The sequence below is a fragment of the Anomaloglossus baeobatrachus genome, chromosome 6 (assembly GCF_048569485.1).
Source record: "Anomaloglossus baeobatrachus isolate aAnoBae1 chromosome 6, aAnoBae1.hap1, whole genome shotgun sequence".
Classification (NCBI taxonomy): domain Eukaryota; kingdom Metazoa; phylum Chordata; class Amphibia; order Anura; family Aromobatidae; genus Anomaloglossus; species Anomaloglossus baeobatrachus.
This window is the reverse complement of record NC_134358.1, coordinates 119,307,586-119,331,319: the sequence shown is the minus strand read 5'-3', so window position 1 is coordinate 119,331,319 and position 23,734 is coordinate 119,307,586. Positions and strand designations below refer to the sequence as shown.

The following is a 23,734-nucleotide window of genomic DNA, read 5'->3' as shown; positions in this document are numbered from 1 at the left end:
TGGGCTGCATTCTAGGAAGGTCCCTGTTATTATTGTGCCCCATGTGAGACCAAAAGAAAGCCTTTATAAAGTTCTACCTTTTTGTATGCAGCTTCTGTAAATCCGTCACGGGGGCGGGCTCTCTGCCGTCCGTTATTCTGCCCCCTGGTCCTGTATGCCGCCCCCATCGCTCCTTTCTATATCTGATGCACCGCCCACTGCTCCAGCCATCCCCGCGCATGCCCAGTGCCAGTCTCACAGGACTGAGCAGTGTGACCGCTGGTGACGTGTGCGCAGGCAAGTGATGATGGGCGGGACTGTGACTGTTATCAGCAAGTACCCGCCCATAATCTCGTGAGCGCGCAAACCTCTCCAGCGTCACACTGAGCTCAGTGTAGATGCTAGACTGTATGGGCTGCTTCCAGGAATGACGTCCCTTTGTCACGTGATAGTATTTCGAACACGCCCCTATCACGTGACAAAGGGACGTCATTCCTGGAAGCAGCCCATACAGTCTAGCATCCACACTGAGCTCAGTGTGAATGCTGGAGAGGTTTGCGCGCTCACAAGATTATGGCCGGGTACTTGCTGATAACAGTCACAGTCCCGTCCATAATCACTTGCCTGCGCACACGTCACCAGCGGTCACACTGCTCAGTCCTGTGAGACTGGCACTAGGCATGCGCGGGGATGGCTGGAGCAGTGGGCGGTGCATCAGATATGGAAAGGAGCGATGGGGGCGGCATACAGGACCAGGAGGCAGAATAACGGACGGCAGAGAGCCCGCCCCTGTGACGGATTTACAGAAGCTGCATACAAAAAGGTAGAACTTTATAAAGGCTTTATTTTGGTCTCACATGGGGCACAATAATAACAGGGACCTTCCTAGAATGCAGCCCAGGAGCTGCAGAGGGGGAATCTTTTAGCTTTTGGGCGAAATTTCTGATGACAGGTTCCCTTTAAGCTTTTTTGCAGTGATTCACCAGCAAATCCAATGATAAAAAAAAATGCTGTGCGCACTAGGCGGATTTTGACAGCTACAGGTTTTGCATGTGGGATTCCCGCAGCAAAAGCAATTGCATGTCACTTCTTTTCCGCCGGTAGCTGCGGGATTTCAGTAATGTAATTGTGACATCCCACAGGGAACAACCTGCGGAAAAACCGCATCAAAACGCAACAAACCGCATGCGGATTTCAGTGCGGATTTGGTGCGGTTTTTTTTCCTGCAGGTGCGGAAATCTTTGAGAGCCTGCAGAATTTTCTTAAGAAAATTCCATTTTTTAGTACGTACAAGGCCTAACCCTGTTTTCTCTGATCGCTTTATACAAGACGTTTTGAATCAGGAACATGAAAAAAATCCTGCTGAAGACAGGAGGGGTGAAATCCTCTTCTCTGTAATTGCATCACGCTTGGTTAGGTTTACGCTTCCTTTTTGGACTTTTGGCAGGTACAGTAGCTCAGCTTTCATAGACTATTGTGCTGATACAGCAATATAAATGGAGTCATAATTGTTTGGGAAAGGCTGAATTATAGCCAAAATGTTGCATCCAGAGACCATAAATACTAAATACCTATTTGCAATTATTTTGATTTTTTTTCCGTCGTCTTTATTTTATGGACTATGTTGTAAGTGATGTATGCAAAATTGTTTTCTACTCGCAGATGTGCACAAGCGTCTAGCTTTAAAGGAGCCTGTCAGGTGCAGTATGCACACAGATCCACGAGCAGTTCTGGCTGCATATTACTAATCCCTGCCTAACCGTCCCTGTATACACTAGCATAGATAAAGAGATCTTTAGAAAAATTATTTATAAAGATCTTTTACCGTATGCAAATGAGGGAGGGGACTTTTCATTAGGGTGTTAGTTCGCCCTGTGTGCGCTAACATGCTAATGAATGCGTAGCGTCAGAGGCATGGTCGCTCTCACCTCATCTGCCACCGCTCTTATTTGATTCAGTGCGCAAGCTCAGAACATCCCCGGACTTCAGTGATAGGCACTACATCAATTTCAAGCCAGGACCCGTACACCCGGCTTCATAGTGCGCATGATTGGAAGTGTGAGACTTCTGATCAAGCGCACTGAGCCGAACATAAGTAGTGACAGCCGAGAGGCGAGCACGACCATGCCTCTGACGCTGCGCATTCATTAGCATGTTAGTATTCCCACAGGGGCATGCTAAAGGTATCGTCACACTAAGCAACATCGCTAGCAACATCGCTGCTGAGGCACAACTTGCTAGTGATGTCGCTGTGTGTGACATCCAGCAACAACCCGGCCCCTGCTGTGAGGTCGCAGGTTGTTGCTGAATGTCCTGGGCCATTTTTTAGTTATTGCTGTCCCGCTGTGAAGCACACATCGCTGTGTGTGACAGAGACAGAGCAACAACTAAATGTGCAGGCAGCAGGAGCCGGCTTCTGCGGACGCTGGTAACCACGGTAAACAGCGGGTAACCAAGAAGCCCTTTCCTTGGTTACCCAATATTTACCTTCGTTACCAGCGTCCGCCGCTCTCAGCTGTCAGTGCCGGCTCCCTGCACACGTAGCAGAGTACACATCGGTTAATTAATCCGATGTGTACTGTGGCTAGGTGTGCAGGGAGCCAGCGCTAAGCAGTGTGCGCTGGTAACCAAGGTAAATATCGGGTTGGTTACCCAATATTTACCTTAGTTACCAAACGCAGCATGCTTCCACGTGTAGCGACGCTCCAGCGATCCCTGCCAGGTCAGGTTGCTGGTGGGATCGCTGGAGCGTCGCTTAGTGTGACATCTCACCAGCGACCGCCTAGCAATTTACCAGCGATCCCTATCAGGTTGTATCGTTGTTGGGATCGCTGGTAAGTTGTTTAGCGTGACTGGGCCTTAAGACGCTAAGGGGGCCAACTAGCCAGTGGACGTAACGGCCTTGCGACTAGTCCATGGCCTTATCATATGCTAAAGGATCTTTAGAAACACTTTATCTAAAGATCTCTTTATCTATGCTGGTGTATACAGGGACAGTTAAGGCCACGTCACACTAAAGGTCCAGTCACACTAAGCAACTTACCAGCGATCCCAACAACGATAGGGATCGCTGGTAAGTTGCTAGGAGGTTGCTGGTGAGCTGTCACACTGCGACGCTCCAGCGATCCCACCAGCAACCTGACCTGGCAGGGATCGCTGGAGCGTGGCTACATGAGTTGCTGGTGAGCTCACCAGCAACCAGTGACCAGCCCCCAGCGCAGCGTGGAAGATGCTGCGCTTGGTAACTAAGGTAAATATCGGGAAACCAACCCGATATTTACCTTGGTTACCAGCTCACGCAGCTACACATGCAGAGAGCAGGGAGCAGCGCACACTGAGCGCTGGCTCCCTGCTCTCCTAGCTACAGCACACATCGGGTTAATTAACCCGATGTGTCCTGCAGCTACATGTGCACAGAGCAGGAGCCGGCACTGACAGTGAGAGCGGCGGAGGCTGGTAACAAAGGTAAATATCGGGTAACCAAGGACAGGGCTTCTTGGTTACCCGATGTTTACATTGGTTACCAGCCTCTGCAGAAGCCGGCTCCTGCTGCCTGCACATTTAGTTGTTGCTGTCTCGCTGTCACACACAGCGATCTGTGCTTCACAGCGGGACAGCAACAACTAAAAAATGGCCCAGGACATTCAGCAACAACCAACGACCTCACAGCAGGGGCCAGGTTGTTGCTGGATGTCACACACAGCAACATCGCTAGCAACGTCACAAAAGTTGTTCGTTAGCAGCGATGTTGCTAGCGATGTTGCTTAGTGTGACGGGGCTTTAAGCAACATCGCTAGCAACATCGCTGCCGAGGCACGACTTTTGTGACGTAGCAGCGATGTTGCTAGCGATGTTGCTGTGTGTGACATCCAGCAACAACCTGGCCCCTGCTGTAAGGTCATTGGTTGTTGCTGAATGTCCTGGACCATTTTTCAGTTGTTGCTCTCCCGCTGTGAAGCAGAGATCACTGTGTGTGACAGCGACAGAGCAACAACTAAATGTGCAATGAGCAGGGAGCCGGATTCTGCGGACGCTGGTAACATAGAAGCCCTTTCCTTGGTTACCCGATATTTACCTTCGTTACCAGCGTCCGCCGCTCTCACGCTGTCAGTGCCGGCTCCTGCTCCCTGCACGTGTAGCCACAGTACACATCAGGTAATTAACCCAATGTGTACTCTGGCTAGGAGTGCAGGGAGCCAGCGCTAAGCGGTGTGCTCTGGTAACCAAGGTAAATATCGGGTTGGTTACCCGATATTTACCTTAGTTACGAAGCGCAGCATCGCTTCCACGCGTCGCTGCTGGCTGGGGGCTGGTCACTGGTTGCTGGTGAGATCTGCCTGTGTGACAGCTCACCAGCAACCCGTGTAGCGACGCTCCAGCGATCCCTGCCAGGTCAGGTTGCTGGTGGGATCGCTGGAGCGTCACTTAGTGTGACGTTACCTTTAGGCAGGGATTAGCAATATGTACCCAGGACTGCTCGTGGTTCTGGGGACATATTGCACCTGACAGGTTCCCTTTAAGACTTGAGCTGCGCTTCCAACATTGTTATTCTTAAAGGGTTACCAGTTAGGACAATTTCACTACTGTAACTTGCAGTCATGTTGCTTTCGTAGTTGCACTGCAATAAAAAAGGTACCTGTCACGTAGTGTTGGCTTGTGCCAGCGCTGAGAAATCAGGTTTAAAGAGCACCTTTCACACGTTTGAGCATGTTAGAAAGCCACTAGTGATGAGCGAGCGTGCTCACTACTGCTCGTTACTCGATTCAGTATCCGGGCTCTCCGGTGCGACTCAAGTAGTGAATATAATGGAAGTCAATGGAAAACTCAAGCATTTTTAAACTCTTGAGTAACGAGCAGTGGCGAGCATGCTCGCTCATCACTACTAGCCACGTCATGGAATAGTGGCTGCAGAGCTGGATAAAATGGAGTTTTAATTTTTTAATCTCTCCACTGTAGAGATATTTTCTTGTAATAGTTAGGTTATGGTTTATGATGAACTCAACAGGGCATTACCAGAGAGGCCGCTCCCTCCTTAAATGATGTTGACTAATCATAAACAAGCAAGCAAAGTACAGAGGGGGAAAAAAAGCGCATCCCCACAATGGCTTAGAGTAGGTTACTCTGTGTGAGACATGTAATGACAGGCAGCCTGCACTACTCCCTGATCTCCCTGCAGAGCTTTGTGCAATTATAAAGTGACAGGAATAGAGATAAGTGTGATTACAGACATCTTATATTTTTCATGTCACAGCAGTCATTGTGGGGGGAAGAGGCGATACAGCAGAGCTGAGCTTTGTCTCATTACAAACCACTTGTTGAGTTGACATGAAAGGTGTATGTAATCACACTAATCTCTTCTTCCAGCATTTTGTTATAATTTAAAGCTCTGCAGTGAGCTCAGTGAGGAGAGCAGACTGTCTGTCTTTACAAGTCTCACACAGAATATCCTGCATCTATTAAGGGGCATGTTCTTTTCCCCCTGTGTGTTGCTGCCTGATTTTGATTGGTCAGCTATATGCAGGGGAAGAAGTACACACTTCCACAGACAAATCTCTAGTAATGTCCAGTTCAAAATAAATTAGAACTCATGATAAGCAAACACTATATTGCTCAGGTACTTGTTAAGAGCAGTTGAATGTTTGGATGGGCGCGACTCACGCACCGAGTATAATGGAATCAATGGGAAACTTGAGTATTTTTCCGGAAGATTGCCTTGAAAATGCTCTAATTCGCCATGGACTTCCATTATACTCGGACACTCAAGTCACAGCCACTCAAACATCCAACTGCTTTTAATGAGTACTGAGTACCCGAGCATGATAGGACTCGCTCAACACTAATTATAACCTAAATTTTATAAGCAAATATCTCCAGAATGAAAAAAATGTAAAAAATAAAATCTGTTGTTTTCAGCTTTGCAGCCACTATTCCATGATGTGGCAGTTTAACATTCACAGACTGGTGAAAGGTCCTGTTAAAAGTTAAATACATGTTGTTGTACTCAAAGTGCATAAACATGCCCACAATACCCTTTTAAAGGGAATCTGTCACCAGGTGTTGTCACCTAATCTGCAGCATAACGTGGGGGCAGAGATCCTGATTCCAGCGGTCACTTACTGAGCTGCTTAGTGTAGTTTTGATAAAAATCACTGTTTAATCAGCAGTAGATTATCATTACAGGACTCCTTGGTGTGCTGCCTGGTAGTCCAGCATATTCCTAAGCCCTGTACAGCTGCTAGACAGAAAACAGCTCAGTAAGTGACACATCGCTGGAATCAGGGTCTCTGTCTCTACATTATGCTGCTCTCAGATGGAGTAGCAAAAACCTGGTGACTGATTTCCTTTAAGGCAAATCTGGTTGAGACGTTCAAGCAACACTCCAGGGGAAGTTCAGAGCTGGAGCGGCACTTTAAATGTAAGCCCCCTGACTTCTACTTGCTCTCTGGCAACTTCATCGTTTTTTCAGTGCCGTTCTGGTGGTTCCAACTTGTGATCGTGACTTCTGGCTGGAAATCAGAAGTTATGTGACAAGCTTTCAATGCAACTCTGAGAGCCAGAACGAGGCTCTCATAGACTTTCATTGATTTGTGACTTCTGAGATGTTCCGTGAAACACAGGGGCTTCCAGCAGGTCACAAATCACCATAGACCAGGAGCAGCGCTGGAAAAAGATGAAGACACTGACAGGTATAAGTATAAGACAGAGGTCAGGGGACTTGGTTATAAAACATCACTCCAGCAAGGAAATAAAAACAAAGCAATACCCTGAGTGCTGCTTTACAGCTTGATTTCTCATCGAATTACTAGAAAATGGGTATCCTTTTCTATTTTTGCACCAGGACCATTACGGCCATCCGACTGGTGTCAGTAGTGGAATCGTCCCGGCAGGCTCCTGTTGTCTCCCACATCAGGATTTTATTCTTCTCATCAAATTATGAGCGGACGTGAGAGCAAAACTGCAATAACCTGAGCGAAAATCAGGAGAGCAGATTTCAGAGCACCCGAAACATATGTTAAAGATTCCAGAGGAAAATGGGGAATAAAATGAAGGTTATTTATATGTTGATGAGAAGTCGCTTTTAATGTAAATTAAATGAAGATTGTGCAGGAGAAGAGCGCGCTGGTAATTGCTAGTGACTAATTGTGGAGGCTCCGCGCCAAATGCTTCTGGCTTAGAGACACTGTAATGGATTTGTTCGAAGACGGTGGCTTGAGAGTCGGAGGTTGAGGCTTGCCGGCCAGCTAGCTTTATTGTCATACATCTGTGCGTGTGACCTGCACTTACTGTTACAGGCGGCTGCTTCACTCCCAAATGCCCAAATATCACATGGACGGGGGAACGAGAGGGCTCGATATGGACATGAAACCCTTAAGTACCTTGTACAGTAAACTAAACAAATTCTGAAATTGCTCCAAGTCTCTCTACAATGGATCTTTTAATTGGGTTTCAGGGCTAATTAGTGAAAGAGGTTTTATCTCTCCCAAGGCCTTGGAGCTCGCATTAGCCAGTAAGAGCCGAAGACATTAATTAATCATTAATCAGAGCAAGGCAAATAATTCAACTTTTGAGAGTTGCAGTGAATCTAGTTCCAAGGTCAATATATTACTGGAATATTGCAGATTGTAAGAATAGATTGTGCGGCCAAGTGACATAATTAACCCTTTGCCAGCAACAAACAATTAGCACTTGGAGCTATATATAGACGATCATTATGGGTCTGTGATGAGAATATAATTTACTGACCGCTTCATGGATCAGATTCACTTGGAGAAGTTATTCTGAATAATTAGAATGGGAAGAACGCTGATCATGTCTGCCAAGTATTGGCAATCACCTTAAAGGCTAAAGGGTTCTCCCGCTGAAGGAATGTAGGGCCAGACCACACGGCGTGGCCGAAGCTCTGCCAACTGCTGGTTTCCTCTGTGGGTGGGCATAGTTTTGGCTTTGCAGCCTGTGGTGCCTTCTGGTTTTAGCCTTTTGGTGTATGAGTAGGACTTGTCCTTAAAGGGAACCTGGCACCAGTTTTTTACCCTATAAGCTGTGGCCACCACCACTGGGCTCTTATATACAATATTCTAATGTGCTGTATATAAGAGCCCAGGCCGCTGTGTAGAACATAAAAAACACCTCTTTCGGCCATCTTCGTCCTCCTTCTGAAGCCTGTGTGCATGACTCCTCTACGTCATACACACGCGCCGGTCCCGCACATGCGCACTACAATGCTTTGATCTGCCCTGCTCAGGACCTGAATGCCGGCAAGTGTGTATGACGTCGGATGCGTCGTGCACCGCGGTTTCAGAAGGTCGACAGAGGCGGCAACAAAGATGGCTGAAAGAGGCAGTGCCGGCACCGGAGGACGAAGACGCCCATCTGAGCCACATCCACCACAGGGATCGGTTTAGGTGAGTATTCTAAGAGTGTTTATGTTCTACACAGTGGTCTGGGCTCTAATATACAGCATGTTAGAATCTTGTCAATTCCACAGAGAGCGAACTGCCGCACCAACCTCCTCACTTGTGCAAGCGTGAATCACTAATGCAGGATCAGGGCAGGGATCCTCCACCCAGCTGGCTGAGAGGTGCTCGTCCAAAATACTTTAGAGTTCAATAATAGAGTCCATGTCAGAAAGAGGACGGCACTCACCAAAGAATGGGTCCCGAGGAAGCGTATTCATATGCGAAACAGCCGTCGTCCGTGAGGGGGCCTGCTGACCGCTCTACTCCTGCTGCTTTTACTGCATTTTTTCTAATGAAGAATCTACTGGATTTTGGTGAGTGCCATCCTCTTTCTAACATGGACTCTGTTAGAATCTTGTATATAACAGCCCACTGGTGGTTTCCGCAGCTTATAGGGCAAAAAACTGGTGACAGGTTCCCTTTAAAAAGAACCAGCCACCAGGATTTTGCAATCTGAAGTAAAGGCAGTGCCTTACAGGCAGTGAGATGCTGAATCCAGGCATACTTGTTATTGAAAGATCGGATGTTTGGTTGCAGATATATCTTTAATCAAAGTTGTAGAAATGCACTGCACTTTGATTGACAGGTGCATCGGGGGTGGGCCTTTGCGGGTTGGGTCCTTGCTGTAAAGTTCTCCTCCAGTGTCCTCTGACATGCCCTGTTTTCTTTATTTGAATATCATGCCTCCATTGCTGTTGTTGGCAGCGCATGTTTGTATTGACACAATACTTCTATGTTCATTAAAATGGCGCCAACGAGTGCACATGCACAAACCGCGATCTCTGGCACCATTTTATTAAAGACACTGCGGTGAAGACTGAGTGGCATCCGTGCGAGCTCAGTCTTTTATGTTTGTTTGGTTTTTTTTACACCTGTGCACGTACCCCTGCCGCTCATGGTCTTCACCATAGTATCTTTAATAAAATGGTGCTGGAGATCGCAGTTTGCGCATGCGTGGACTCCGGCGTCATTTTAATGAAGACAGAATTACTGTGCCAATGTGCACGCGCTGCCAACAACAGCAATGGCGGCGGGGCGCAATATTCAAATAAAGAAAAGGGGGCACGTCAGAGAGGAAGCTGGAGGAGGACTTTACAGTGAGGATCCGACCCACAAAGACCCGCCCCTGTTGCACCTGTCAAGCACCTGTCTGCAACTTTGATTAAAGGGAACCAATCACCAGGATTTTTGTATATAAGGTAAAGCCAGTGCTATACTGGCACTATCAGGCTGATTCTATACATACCTGTAGTGGTCAGCTCACAGCACACAGGCTTCATAAAGAGGACGAAGATGGCCGAAAGAGGCGGCATAAGAGAACGGAGACACTCATATGACCCACCGCACGACCGTTAGGTAAGTATTATAAAGTGTTTTTTATGTTCTACACAGAGGCCTGGGCTCTTGTATACAGCATGTTAGAATGCTGTATATAAGAGCCCGGTGGTGGTGGTCACAGCTTATACGCCAAAAAAGTGTTGACGGGTTCCCTTTAAATGTGAGCCCCCTTGCCCCCGGTATTATACTTGCCCAGACTGGCCCTGAAGTTAGAAGTTACATCAACAGCACTTAGCTCAACTCTGAGGCTCCTATAGACTTGTACTGAGTTGTGCCCTCCAGCACGCTCCATGAAACACATGAGGTGTCGGCAGGTGAGACCAGGAGCACCCCTGGAAAAAGATGAATACGGCGGCAGGTGAGTATAAGACATGGGGCCAGGGGCTTAGATTTAAAGCACCCCTTCAGGGCTGACATTAGAAAAAAAAATGCTAGTGCTGCTTTAAAGTCTATTATGTGTTTGACATTTTTTTAATACCTATTATAATGTCTGTCAGTGTGGGTTTACGAGCTCCCACATGCTTTGTGTATTTCACCAACTTTAACTTTTTAAAGTTGAAAAATTCTTTTTGCACAAATATTTGCTAGTTTTCCCCTACAGTGATTGTGTATACTGTATGTCTGAATATTTTTTTTTTATTTTTTTTTACATAACATTTCTGACATTTTATCAGAACATTTGACTATTTGCGCAAAAAATTCACAAAAAAAGTTAAATTAAGAAATGGAGCCTGTTTGATCATGTGTAAAATTTGTGAAAAAGAAAAAAAAAACGGCAACGAATAACAAAGCAAAAGAAAATGTGCTGGTGATTGTGTTGTGAATGAAATTCAGACATGTTGGGTCTTTTTACAACAGTTTCTTCCCAAACGGCCGATTGCCAATATACAGTAGCATGTTTAGTGCTCTGTTGTTACACTTCCGTGGACGTGTACAAACTGTACAATCATACAACTTGATATTCTTGCTAAAGACCACATCTCACTAAGCGACATCGCTGCTGAGTCACGGTTTTTGTGACGTAACAGTGATGTCACTTGCGATGTCGCTGTATGCGACATCCAGCAACAACCTGGCCCCTGCTGTGAGGTTGCCGGTCGTTGCTGAATGTCCTGGACCATTTTTTGGTCGTTGCTCTCCCGCTGTGAAGCACACATCCTTGTGTTTGACAGCAATAGAGCAATCATCTGAATGTGCAGGGAGCCGGCTTCTGCGGACGCTGGTAACCAAGGTATACATCAGGTAACCAAGCAAAGGCTTTGCTTGGTTACCTGATATTTACCTTCGTTACCAGCGTCAGCAGCTTCTAGAAGCCGGCTCCCTGCTCCTTGCACACGTAGCCAAGGAGGTACACATCGGGTTACTAAGCAAAGCGCTTTGCTTAGTAACCCAATGTGTACTATGGTTACCAAGCACAGCATCGTTACACGGGTGGCTGGTGGGTGATCTCTGATCGCTGTGGAGATCTGCCTGTTTGACAGCTCACCAGTGACCATGTAGCAATGCTCCAGCGATCCCTGCCAGGTCAGGTTGCTGGTTGGATCGCTGGAGCGTCGCTAAGTGTGACGGTACCTTAACAAATTCCCGACTTAGAGGAAGGGAAGCTCTGCTGATCAACGATTGTTTTTAGGCCTCTGACAAATGAATGTTTGCACAATTGCTGGCTGATTAGTGCAATGTTTGCATGGGGCAACGGCTTCCTATAATTGTTTGATCTGCTAATAATTGGGGTGTGTAAAAATATCTTTACTGTTCTGACACTTTCTCCAACCTTCCTTTGAGTGCACTGTAATAGTAATCAGCATATACTCCTATACATGTTTTATACAGGATAACGGGGAGGAGACAGTAGGTCGGAGGGGGGGGGTGGTTTGCCGCAGATACGGGTACATTGGTAATTGGATAGCTAGAAAACACAACAAACATTTAGAGATCTTGTTACTTATTTGAATATCTTGAATCTTTTGTGTTTTTTATGATTATTGCCTAACTCTGTTTGTAGCAATAAAAGTAAAAAAAAAAAAAAAAAGTGATTTTCTTTGTTTTCTTTATAGGTATATAACAGATTACTGAGCGCCAGGCGAGAGAAAACACCACTTTCTTGCTCCTATTGATGCATTAACAGGTAAATGTCCCATCGATCTTTTTAAGTACTAACAGGCAAGGTCCACGCTTCGTTTACTTTGTCACATCTTTTTACTCTTGTTTCTGTAGTTTTGTTTCTTAAGGCTGTGTGCGCATGTCTGCGTGTTGCATGCTTTTACGCTGCGTTTAGCACTGCAGCATAACTGCATGCGTCCTGCGTCCCCAGCACAATCTATGAAGATTTGGCACAAATGTGCTTCCAAAATATTTGTTTTAAAAATAATAACTTTTAATAAAGGTTTAATAAGCAGTGAGAAGTGATACAATATACTAAAAGAATTCTGAATTCACAATACTTCAAAGTAATATTGGAACTTTAATAGAGAAATAATTCTGCTACAAAGGTGAAGAATCTAGAATAAATCTGTGCAAAATAACAAGCCGCTTAAAGGGTAAATGGTCCGGACATGGCACAATCCATTTGTATAATAAATAGTTTTCAGTTGGAGCTGAAATAACAAACAAGGAAAGAAAAAGACTGACTGAGACCACGGAGGTGAGCATAATAATAATAATAGAAAGGCGGTGCTATGAGAAATGAGTTTGATCACGATGGTCCTCTCATCGAGACTAAATTATTTAGAAGAAGTCACGATTGTAGATTTTAGCAGTCAGATTTTCCATGAATCTAACGTGTGCACCTCAATGAATAAAATCTATTTGCGAAAGTGTAGCCGTGCATTTTCAGAACAGAGACCAAGAATTTTGCTGCAGGTAGATGTAGGAGCAAGAAATAATTTAGGGGAGGGATAGTGAGACCCCCCTAGGATTTGATGGAGGTAGCACTGGATCATTAAAGAGAACCTGTCAGGTCCCTTATGCGTTCTAACCTACAAGCAGGGTGATGTGTGGCCTAGAAACCCCTTCCTACCCATCCCTGTGTTCTAATATTGTGTAATATGAATGTATATATTTTTTTTTATAACTTACGTGTTGCCTATGTAAATGAGCAGAGGGTTTTGCCCCGTGGACATTTGCAAGTGTGGCACCCCAGTGATCTGGTTGCCACAGTAGTGTTGCCCCACAAGCATTAATACTAAGCCTGGAAGCAAGAGGGGGAGTCCCTTGGTCAGTAGTATCTACATTCAACACAGTTCCTACTCTGGGCCAGCAAAGGGAGCTCTAAACCTGGTGTTCTGAAGCTCTGACCTGGGGAGGAGTTAGAGAAGTGACGGTTGGAAGTATTGATGAGCAGTCTGGCTCTTTTTAGTGATCCGGTTCCCATGGCTCTGCTCACCAAAAAGAGCCGGCTCATTCGGATCGTTCTTGGCTCCCTATTAAATATGTGTTCACACCAGGTGAACACATATTTAAGATTATAGGAACGCTGATGAAACCCCACCCACACGCGGCTAAACCCACCCACTTTCAAGTACCAATTAAATTGTTGTGTAGGTGGGATTTAGCCATGGGCGGGCGAGGTTTCAGCGGCAAAAAGAGCCGTTTAGAGAATTTAGTAGCTCACACTGGGGATCCGGCTCCTGTCAGTCACAGCAGGGAGCCGGATATTTGTGTTGGATCGTTCGTGACAGACACATCACTAGTTGGAAGCTGACCGTTGAAGAGTGAGGAGCTGAAGTAGTGAGGACAAGTAAGCTGGGGTTTGGAGCTAAAACAGCCGAGCCCAGAAATAGCGAGGTCTGCAAAGAGGCACAGGAGGGGGAGTGGAGCTGAATTGGCTCACTTCTGAAGAAAACGCTAAAGACCGGACATGGGAGTCTATGGTTGCCCGGGGTACTCGAGTCCCCGCAACCAAATCCGAAGGGCAGGAGGACTGCAAGTCTTCTGGCCCCACAACAACCCGAAGGTACAGCTCCGCATCAGGGACCCGGAGCCGCCGCCAGCAGAGTGGCACCTGAGAAGGCCCGCGCAGCCTACCATACGGATAAAGGGTAGTACCACAAGTCCCAGCAGAATGGGCCTCCTCTTGACTAACTCAGCGGGGTCTTGAAGGAGAGAATAAGAGCGTGGTGAGAAGGCCTCAATACTCCCCTGGCCAGGGAGATATCCCCCAACTGCTTCCAGGCCAACCAGATCGCTACCATCACCTGTACCGGTCTCCCAGGACTTCACCAGTTGTGGCGGAGTTAAAGGAAGGAGGTAAAGAAATTGCTGTCTTTGTCCATTATTGTCCGTAACCCGACCCTGCTCCCTGAAGTCCACCGGGTTCCCAAAATAGACTTTCCAACGGTTGTCCTAGGGTCCCGCTCCACCTGTGGGGAGCAAGAACACCTCAGCTGCGCCATCACCACTTGCCCCGGGGAACACGCAGCGGCGGCTCACATAGCCGCAAAACCACAGGTGGCGTCACAAACTTTATTTTATTGTAAATATAACTCTCATCATCATGCCCTTTATTGAAGAAAGACACCGCCAGGGTCACGGAACCTTGCCCCGCCACCGCTGACATCTCTAGACTAGTCAGGCTCTGTTCCGAGTATCACCTAAGGCCCTGGGGCTGGGCCTGTCACATGCTTTCCATGTTATCACACCCCTGTGGTGCGTGATACCATAGATAACATGAGCGACGTCACTGTCAGCTCCTGGAGCTCCCATGCGTGTGCACTTGCCATTCATGCAGCCTTCTTAGCCGGGTGTATGCTTGTCGGTTTCACAAGCGCACTGCACATGATCAGAAGTTCCAAGCATGTGCAGTGCGTGTCTAAAAGTGGCAAGTAAACACCCCGATAAAAAGGCTGCGCGAATGGCACGTGCGCACGCAAGGGATCTCCAGGAGCTGGCGGTGACGTTGCTCTTGTAAATCCATAGTATCACACCCACAGGGGCGTAATACCATGGAAAGCATGCAAACGCCCATGGGGCGAAACGACGCCCAGAGGACTAGACCATCTGCTCATTTACATAGGAAATACGTAGGCTATAAAACGTCTTTTTATAAATTCATATTACATAATATTACAACACAGGGATGGGTAGGAAGGGGTTTCTAGGCCACAAATCACCCTGCTTGTAGGTTAGAGCGCATAAGGGACCTGACCGGTTCCCTTTAACCAGTAAGGTTGAATCAAACTCTATGCGGTACAGAGCCATCACAAGCTATGTATCACCAGAAAACATTAGATACAGAGGGGATCGGCCAGGGGTATGGTACCAGTGCACTAGACTATCCAATTGGTTCTCTCTATATAGAATATATATGGGTGATTTGGATAATGTAGCCCAGTCAGTGCCAATGCTGGCTGGATATTGAGTTAGCCAACTAATTTCCCCACTTGAGCAAATAACATTGTTTTACATATGAAGACTATTTTACAATTTTGTAGATGCCTGAAATGAGGCCGGGGCTACAGTGACCTGTAGCATATTGACATTTAGAATGGGCAGGGAGGAAGAGTGTGGTTCATTTAAAGAGAGAAGAAACCAACTGAGAAATCGGAGAAGGTCCATTCATATGGCCTGACCGGCAGCACAATACGACAGCCGATCAGATAACTCTTAAGCGGGCTTTACACGCTACAATTTATCTAACGATGTGTCGGCAGGGTCACGTCGTAAGCGACGCACATCCGGCATAGTTAGTTACATTGTAGCGTGTGAAACCTCCGTGCAATTGAACGTTAAAACGTTGATCGCAGGCACGTTGTTCAATTACTAAAAATTGCACGTCGGGTTGTTCAATGTTCCCGAGGCAGCACACATCGCAGTGTGTGACACCCCGGGAACAATTAACACGGCTTACCTGCGTCCCGCGGCTCCCGCCGGCAATGCGGAAGGAAGGAGGTGGGCAGGATGTTTACGTCCCGCTCATCTCCGCCCCTCCGCTCCTATTGGCCGGCTGCCGCGTGACGTCGCGGTGACGCCGAACGTCCCTCCCACTCCAGGAAGTGGACGTTCGCCGCCCACATCGAGGTCGTATGGGAGGTAAGTACGTGTGACGGGAAATAATCGTTTGTGCAACACGGTCAACAAATTGAACGTGCCACACACACGATGGGGGCGGGTCACATCGCATACGATATCGTTTGCGAAATTGTAAGGTGTAAAGCAGCCTTTACTCATCACCGGCCGTATGACTGCCTGTTTACCAAGCCAAATCAAAGTAAACAATGTGCCTTGAATGATCCATACTAGATGGCTCAGTGTGCACAGACCTCCATGATTGTCAGCAGCGCGAGTCCTGTTTCACAGAACAACGCTGAGAACACAGATCTTTTACGCTGCATTAAAGCTCATTTCACCCAATGAACGATCGCTTTTCTCGTTCATCCGATGATCGGCAACATTTTTAACATTTTTAACAACGATTATCGACTATTATCTTGTAGTTTAAATGCCCCTTAAAAGGAATCTGTCAGGACTCCTCTTCCCTCCCACCCAGCAGCATTCACGTGTATGGCAAAATTCATTCCCTAGCCAGCCCGGTATAATGTTATTTACTAAAGTCAGTCTTTAAAAAAAATCTTTTATAAATTGCGCTGCTCCTATGATATAATTAGACCTGTAGCTAAACGATGGGGCATTAGTTTCCCCAGACTCGTCAGCCCTCTTTCCATGTTATCACGCCCCTATGGGTGTGATAAAATGATTTCCACGACCCGGCGTCACCGCAGCTCCAGGGAATCTTGCACATGTGCGCGGCTCATTTCAGCAGTGTCTGTGCTCCTCAGAAACCGGGTATAATGTAAATAAAGAGGAATTAAACCGGCTGTTGGTCAATGTTCAAGAGAGAATCCTAGCATTAAAGGACAAAGAAAAAGGTTATTAGTTGGGCATTGTGCAGGCCATGGAGTACGTAGACCTGCAGTATGTCAAAGTTTGTTTTGTCCTCTCCATAGGGCCTAATAACCATAGGGTCGGCAGAAAGGAGTTGGTGTGAATGGGTCCAAAGTCTTTCAATTTCACAACATTTATTTTAGGCAGGCAATATGAGCACCGTTGGGCCACATAGTAGGCACTACATAGGCAATATGAGCACCACTGGGCCACATAGGCAGTAAATAGTTTCAGTGGGTACGAAAAGTATTCAGACCTATTTAAATTTTTCACTCCGTTTCATTGCAGCTGTTTGGTAAATTGAAAAAGTTCATTTTTTTTTCTCATTAATGTACACTCTGCACCCCATTTTGACAGAAGAAAATTATTAAACAAGAGCTGAAATATCAAATGGTCATAAGTATTCCAACCCTTTGCTCAGACACTCATATTTAAGTCATATGCTGTCCATTTCCGTCTCTTCCCGTTGCCCTGGTGCTGTGTCAAACGGGGAAATAAGGAGTTAATAGCAGCAGCCCATAGCTGCCACTAAGTCCTAGCTTAGTGATGGCAGGCGTCTGAGACACGCCCTCATCACTAAACTGTAAGTGAAGGTAAATAAACACAAACACCCAAAAAATCGTTTATTTGAAATAAAAGACAAAAAAGCCCCCTCTTTCACCACTTTATTAACCCCCACCAATAACAGCCCTCCAGGTCCGACGTAATCCACACAAGGTCCCACGACTCTTCCAGCTCTGCTACACCTGACACAGCGAGCACCATAGACCATGACTGCTCACTGTGAGGGTCAGGCAGCAAGTGAAGTGATCCTCGTGAGATCAGTGGTGACTTCACTCGTGCTTTGCGGTGACAGGTGGAGGACTCAGCTGTCTCTGCACATCAGCTGACTGAAGTCACCTCTGATATACTCACCTTCTCCAGCGAGGCTGCCTCCGCACGCTGGTCTTCTGCATCCAGGCCGGCCCATGCAAATGCAGTTATGCACTGTACAGCCGACCCGTAAGCAGTAGAGCGCTGGAGACAGCCGCATGGGACACAGCATCGCGAGAGACTTCAGCACCACGGACAGAAGGAGCAGGGACAGGTGAGTATCTCCCTGTGTTATCAAAATATTGCAAGGACATACGGCAGCAAACCGCGGTGAAACCACATGTGGATTTCGGGTGCGGTTTGCTGTGGGTTTTTTTTTTTACCGCAGGTGCGGTAATCTTTCAGAGGGTGCGGAATTTTCTTAAGAAAATGTTATTTTCTAGTTTGCACAGGGCCTCAGGGCGAATGCTCGGACTGGCCGGATCTCCTGACCCAAACATGATATAAATTCCTATGAGGCTGTCACGTTCGTGACAGGAGACCTGCTCCCAGTTTGTACTTGGACTATGATAAACAGACGTCTTAATTTGCCCTAATGGAAATCTGAGCTAGTCTTAAGGCCACGTCACACACAGCAACATCGCTAGCAACATCGCTGCTTTGGCACGACTTGCTAGCGATGTTGCTGTGTGTGACATCCAGCAACAACCTGGCCCCTGCTGTGAGGTCGCTGGTTGTTGCTGTATGTCCTGGGCCATTTTTTAGTTGTTGCTGTCCCGCTGTGAAGCGCACATCGCTGTCTGTGACAGCGACAGAGCAACAACTAAATGTGCAGGCAGCAGGAGCCGGCTTCTGCGGATACTGGTAACCACGGTAAACAGCGGGTAACCAAGAAGCCCTTACCTTGGTTACCCGATATTTACCTTCGTTACCAGCGTCCGCAGTTCTCAGCTGTCAGTGCCGGCTCCCTGCACACGTAGCCGAAGTACACATCGGGTAATTAACACGATGTGTACTGTGGCTAAGAGTGCAGGGAGCCGGCACTGGCAGCGTGAGAGCGGCGGACGCTGGTAACAAAGGTAAATATTGGGTAACCAAGGTAAGGGCTTCTTGGTTACCCGCTGTTTGCCGTGGTTACCAGCGTCCGCAGAAGCCGGCTCCTGCTGCCTGCACACGTAGCAGAGTACACATCGGGTAATTAACCCGATGTGTACTCTGGCTAGGAGTGCAGGGAGCCAGCGCTAAGCGGTGTGCTCTGGTAACCAAGGTAAATATCGGGTTGGTTACCCGATATTTACCTTAGTTACCAAGCGCAGCATCGCTTCCACGCGTGGCTGGGGGCTGGTCACTGGTTGCTGGTGAGATCTGCCTGCAGCTCACCAGCAACCCGTGTAGCGATGCTCCAGCGATCCCTGCCAGGTCAGGTTGCTGGTGGGATCGCTGGAGCGTCGCTTAGTGTGACGGTACCTTTTAGTTTTACCTCCAGTCATGTCTGGTGCTCAAAATGCTGTTCTGTCCCTCCTCTGTTCTTTACACTGCAGCTCTTGTTACTGATGTGTAATGCAAATGTTCCCCACAAAATCTGCGCACAGAGCTGATTTCCATTATATACTGCAAACTATTTGTGATAAATGATTAATATCAATAGATAGCCACAAATATACTATTGTGAGTTTTAGTAATGAAAGTGTATAATTTAAATTTAATGTCTACCTCAGTGGTCCCCAATTTTTCTGACCTTGAGAGCCACATTCAGCTCCCGCCCCTTGTCACAGTAGTGACACCAAGAGCCCCCATTACCAGTATACTAAGAAGCAGGGGTCCCCTTTTCAGACCTGCTCTTCTGTGTGGGGCTACTTGCAAAAGTCCCCATCTAGAGACTTGCTCTTCATGTTGCTTTGCTAGGTCTGGTACTAGTGTACCAAGGTGGCAGGCGACCACATGCCACGCATTATGGACCCTTGAGCCACATGTACTACTTGAGCTACAGGTTGGGGGCCCCTGGACTACGTTATAGGTATATTTATTTGGTCTGAATTTAGACACTGATGCCGGCGTCACACGGTATGATCTATCATGCGATTGCACGAGCGATCGTACCCGCCCCCATCGTTTGTGCGTCACGGGCAATTTGTTGCTCGTGGCGCACAAAGTCGTTAACGCCCGTTACACGTACTTACCTCCCGGGCGACGTCGCTGTGGGCGGCGAACATCCTCTTCCTGAAGGGGAAGGGACGTTCGGCGTCACAGCGACGTTACACGGCAGCCGGCCGATAGAAGCGGAGGGGCGGAGATTAGCGGGACGTAAACATCCTGCCCACCTCCTTCCTTCCGCATTGCCGGCCTGATGCAGGTAATCTTTGTTCGTCGTTCCCGGGGTGTCACACGGAGCGACATGTGCTGCCACAGGAACGATGAACAACCGGAGCACAGAAGGAGGACCGACATTTTGAAAATGAACGACGTGTCAACCAGCAACGATAAGGTAAGTATTGTTGCTCGTTCACAGTTGTGCGAAGGTGTCACACGGTACGATATCTCTGGCGATGCCGGATGTGCGTCACTAACGGCGTGACCCCGATGACATATCGCCTGATATATCGTACCGTGTGATGCCGGCATAAGACCCTGACTCAAGGGAGGACATATCATGGGTGCAACCTGTGTGGTCACACAGGTGCCCAGTGAGTAAGAAAGCCACTACCATCTCCAAAGCAGGTGGAATTGTGTATTAGGCCCCCTTCACACATCTGTATATCTGGTACGTTTTGAGGTCCGTTTTCACACATACCAGAGACACTGACACACGCAGACGCATTAAAATCAATGGGTCTGCGCACACCTGCGTGTTTGTTTTTCACATGGACCGTGTGTCCCATGTGGCGCATATGTGTGTCTGTGTGCTCCACATGTAGACCTGTCCCGTTTTTCTCTGGCAGCACGGGTGTCACATGGACCGCACAGAGCGCACGCTGATGTGATCCATGTGACATCCTTGTGACATGTACTGGAGAAAACCAAATGCTTTTCTATACTCGCCTGTCTCCAGTGCTGCTGTCTTCGGCCCTGCTGTCACTTGCTTCCGACCTCCACTCATTATGCTCATTGCATATGCACTGCACCGAGGACTGGAAGCAGCAGGACCATGGACGGGTAAGTATAGAAATTCATGCTGTCCGTGTGCTATGCGGATTCACATGGATTGCACACGGACAGCATACGCTGAATGCACACACGCACACACGCTCACCACCACAGTCCGTGCAAGATGTGTGTGTCTTGCATGGACATCTGAAAGAGGCCTTATGGTGAGCTTCTAGGCCCTAATGGGTCCATATATTGTTCTTGCACAGGGCCTCATGTGTCTGTGTCTGCCAGTGCCCTAACCAATAGGATAAAATAAAGAAGTTTGCCGAGCTCCATGACTCTTCACAGCCGCTTCATTCGGAAAAGTTGAGGAACCATAGACTTGGAGTACTCCTGAATGGAGAAGACGATCGCAAAAAAGTATCTTTGAGATCTGCCGTGGATCCAGCTATAGATTGGGGTCTCGGGGACATGTTGGACGTTTTCTATAGCTGGAGTCACACTTTAGTAGAATAGTTTGATTTCTAAAATATTTTGCATGAGATGATGTCCCTGCCTGAGATAAAACCGGTGCGCTAACCTGCACTTTTCTGCTGTCAGATTATGTGTTGTAGCATCCAGTCATCCCTTCCGCAATGTAATAAAAGACCTGCACATTATTTATAGTGTCGGGCGGTATGCCTGCTCTGAAGCAAAATGGCTGTCTGTCAACGTGTTATGTCACAGGAATGTTAAACCGCTCCCTGTAGTGAGTCAGTCTACACTTGTTTTCCCTCCCGCAGGAAGCGGAGATTAGTGGGATGCCTGTGTCCATAGCAGGTATGTGGATGCCGAGTGTGACTGCACATCCCTCCTGCCCATCAGTGTGTGTGAGGTATGATGGCAGGAGGTTGTCAGGCCTTACCTGCCGCTGATTGTCATCAGACACTGAGGCTTTCAATCTGACATAAACGTCCTCATTAGCTGAGAACTATATAATTAGTCCGGTCTCTACATATTGATCACCTATTGGGGGTGTTCTGCAGTACACGGCAGCGGCCACTACACATTGCATTGCGTTCCGGTCAAATTGACTATATCCGGCTGTTTCTGGATCACTGGGGGTGCTGCGACATGGACCCCTCCAATCTGACATTAATTTACCCCACGGACAACACCTTTAAGCCATTGGCAGCATTGTACTGTCAACTGAAAAGTGAAAAAAGCAGTTCAATAACGTGCACGCTCTTCCTCTGCTTCAGAAATGTCAGAGATATCTATATATATAATTGCCTTATTCTGTCTGTCTGTCTGTCTGTCATGCTCCGAAATTGTGTCCTTACGGTGACACAAAGCTGATTGGCCGCTGGGCTCGCCATGGCCCCGCCCCCCCACACGGATTGGCCGCTTGCCCAGGCTGCGCCCCCACACGGATTGGCCAGCCGCTCGCCCAGGCTCCGCCCCCCCACAGATTGGCCTCTCGCCCCGGCACCCTGCAGGCATTGGCAATTCGGCCACGCCACGCCCCGCCCCCCTCACGCAATGCACGCTAGCTCTGGCCCCGCCCCCTCCCTCCCCTGCGCATTTCCCGAACTGACACGGCTGTCACGGAGGTGAGTACTGTACTCCCTCCCCCCCCCCCGGCCCCCGCTCGCACGGTAGTGGTGTGGATACGTTGGTAACCATGCTCGCATGGTTACAAGCGCATCAAGGTCCTGCTGCCTGCTGCGGCGGAAGATCCACACGCACACACACAAACATACACACACATCAGATCACACTCACTCTCACACACACCTCACACACACCTCACACACACCTCACACACACCTCACATCGCATCCACATACTCACAACATCCTGGGATATCGCTTGCTTCTCAGCCTCGATACTGTGCTGTTGTGACCTTCCAGGACCTGACGGAGGATCACATGGCCAGAGGCATGTGATATCTCCGGATGTTGTGAGTATGAGCGCGTAAGTGCGATATCGTCAGTGTCTGTGTGTGTGAGTGGATGCGATCGGGTGTGTGTGAGTGGATGCGATCGGGTGTGTGTGAGTGGATGCGATCGGGTGTGTGTGAGTGGATGCGATTGTGTGAGTGGATGCGATCGGGTGTGTGTGAGTGGATGCGATCGGGTGTGTGAGTGTCGGCAGAGGAGCACGGCGTGCTGGAGGAGGCTGGGAGCAGAGAGGCTGATCATGGGGAAGAGGGGAAGGCTGATGCTGAAGGAGGCTGGGATGGGGAGGCTGGGAGGAAGGAGGCTGGGAGGAGAGAGGCTGATCCTGGGGAAGGCTGGGAAGGGGAGGCTGATGCTGAGGAAGGCTGGAAGGAGAGAGGCTGATGCTGGGGGAGACTGGAAGGAGAGAGGCTGAGGCTGGGAGGAGAGAGGCTGATGCTGGGGAAGGCTGATGCTGAGGGAGGCTGGGAGGGGAAAGCTGATGCTGGGGAAGGCTGGGAGGACGGAGGCTGGGAGGAGAGAGGCTGATCCTGGGGAAGGCTGGGAGAGGGAGGCTGATGCTGGGGGAGGCTGGAAGAAGAGAGGCTGATGCTGGGGGAGGCTGGGAGGAGAGAGGCTGATGCTGGGATGAGAGAGGCTGATGATGGGAGGAGAGAGGCTGATGCTGGGGGAGGCTGATGCTGGGGGAGGCTGGGACGAGGGAGGCTGATGCTTGGGGAGGCTGATGCTGGAGGAGGCTGGAAGGAGAGAGGCTGATGCTGGTGGAGGCTGATGCTTGGGGAGGCTGATGCTGGGGGAGACTGGGAGAGGAAGGCTGATGCTGGGGGAGGCTGGGAAGGGGAGGCTGATGCTGGGGAGGCTGGGAGGAGAGAGGCTCATCCTGGGGAAGGCTGGGAGGGGGAGGCTGATGCTGGGGGAGGCTGGGAGGAGGGAGGCTGATGCTGGAGGAGGCTGGGAGGAGAGAGGCTGAGGCTGGGAGGAGAAAGGCTGATGCTCGGAGGCGGAGGCTGATGCTGGGGGAGGCTGGGAGGCGGAGGCTGATGCTAGGGGAGGCTGGGAGGGGGAGGCTGATGCTGGGGGAGGCTGGGAGGGGGGAGGCTGAGAGAAGAGAGGCTGATGCTGGGGGAGGCTGAGGCTGGGGTAGGCTGGGAGGAGAGAGGCTGATGCTGGGAGGAGAGAGGCTGATGCTGGGAGGTTAGAGAGGCTGATGCTGGGAGGTTAGAGAGGCTGATGCTGGGAGGA

At 48.7% G+C, this 23,734-nt stretch overlaps 1 protein-coding gene across 3 annotated transcripts in view; it reads left to right on the top strand.

The window, feature by feature from the left end:
* Positions 1-23,734, top strand: part of NCOA2 (nuclear receptor coactivator 2) — a 295,555-nt gene that overhangs the window by 54,308 nt on the left and 217,513 nt on the right. For all 3 annotated transcript variants that reach the window (XM_075353202.1, XM_075353203.1, XM_075353207.1), the window contains exon 2: positions 11,828-11,898. The gene's annotated coding sequence lies outside the window, so the exon portion shown is untranslated. The remainder of the gene's footprint in view (positions 1-11,827; positions 11,899-23,734) is intronic.